The following is a 1,631-nucleotide window of genomic DNA, read 5'->3' on the forward strand; positions in this document are numbered from 1 at the left end:
TACAGTGCAACAGTGTTTATTTACAGTGGTGACAATCCGAACAACAATAAATCCCCCCGTGCGATCCCAACTCCCGTTCCGTGTCTTCTCCTTTATCCCGTGCTCCGTGCTCTGTCTCCGTTCCCTGTGTACTCTCCGTGTGCTGCCTCCTGGTCGCCACAATTCCTCCTGAGGAAACACGCATACCAAAGGCAGCCGTGAGTACAAAACCTAACAGTAGACTTGCACTAACCTTGCACAATACACTTAAGACTGACGGGAAGTCACTCAACGATCCAGCGTCGAGGAGCTCTCAGCCACACTGTTTTGAAGCTCCTCTGACGAGGCTTGATCGGCGCCAGGTGTGTGTGGATTCCTGGGTGGGACCGGTCAGCTGGCAGGGCCACACCCACCAGGCCTAAAAGTGCCTGCCACGACCGCACCCTCACATACACAAGCACACACCCCTAAACACCTGACAGTACACCAACACGGAAAAACAGGACAGCAGACACAACCATAATAACAACAACCACAATAATGATAATAATAATAATAATAATAATAATAATAATAATAATAATAACTACAATAGTAGTCCACACTGCTCACGGACCCCGAATCCCTGGAACTGGGTCCGTGACAATTAAGGGTGGCTGTCAAGACGTTAGTCATATGTGTGCCAAAATTTATAAGAGCTGGACTGAAAATCAGGGGCAACAGGTTTTGTGGAGTGTTGAATCCAAATTTTAAAGTTTTGGATGAAATCATCATCAGTATGTAGGAAGGACATCAGGAGAGCAGTACAACAGTGTCTGCAGCCTCCTGTAAAACACAGTGGAGGCTCTGTCATGGTCTGGAGCTGCGTTTCAACCACTTGGAGATGTTGTTACAACTGATGGCATTATGAACAAAGAAAAGCACAATCAGATTTTCAACAATTTTTCAACATGACAGTAATCCCAAACACATGTAATAAAAGCATATCTGTATAAAAAAAACACACACTGGAACATTATCGGTCATGGATTTGCCACAAATGCTCCATTGAAAATCATTGAAAATACCATTTTTGATCCCACATTTATCTTGACATCAAGTAACGCATGCCTTTATGTTAAGATTTTATTTCAGACTACTCGCCTTCAATTTTTAATTTTTATATTTGCCCACTAGGTGGCACTACTTTTTAACCATTCAAAGCATGCAGTTAAATATCACACTTTTTTTTTTTATTTCTCCAAGAATGCTACTGAAAGGATAAGTGTGTGCCACTGTTGAGATTGGTCAATGGTGTGTGAGTGTGTGCACAGGCATCTGAGTGTGTGTGTGTGTGTGTGTGTGTGTGTGTGTGTGTGTGTGTGTGTGTGTGTGTGTGTGTGTGTGTATAGCACTTATGGACACTTATGCACTTAGAAGGCCACGTCTCTGCATCATAGAAAACAAAATTGGACTTTATTTTGGCTCTCGCTCAGGTAGTTTATGCTGCTGCCCTGCAGCCATGGTAAGAAGTATGAGCAGTGCTGGAGCAGTCATTTTGGAGATAGCAAGACTTCACAGCACACAGGAGGCTCTGGAAATGATCGTGCACTCCGAGTGTGAAGATGCCGCCTCATCCTCCTCTAAGGACATGAAGGAGGCCTCCGACGAAG

General features: G+C 44.3%; 1 long non-coding RNA gene across 1 annotated transcript; it reads right to left on the reverse strand.

Annotated features, from left to right (window-relative positions):
• On the reverse strand, window positions 1-542 carry LOC112436626 (uncharacterized). The gene is made up of 2 exons (XR_003025183.2): window positions 258-542; window positions 1-168 (listed from the first exon to the last, which is right to left on the reverse strand). It is a non-coding gene; the product is annotated as an uncharacterized LOC112436626 (long non-coding RNA).
• Between the last annotated feature and the right edge of the window lie 1,089 nt (window positions 543-1,631).

This window comes from Maylandia zebra, linkage group LG20, assembly GCF_041146795.1.
Source record: "Maylandia zebra isolate NMK-2024a linkage group LG20, Mzebra_GT3a, whole genome shotgun sequence".
NCBI lineage: Eukaryota > Metazoa > Chordata > Actinopteri > Cichliformes > Cichlidae > Maylandia > Maylandia zebra.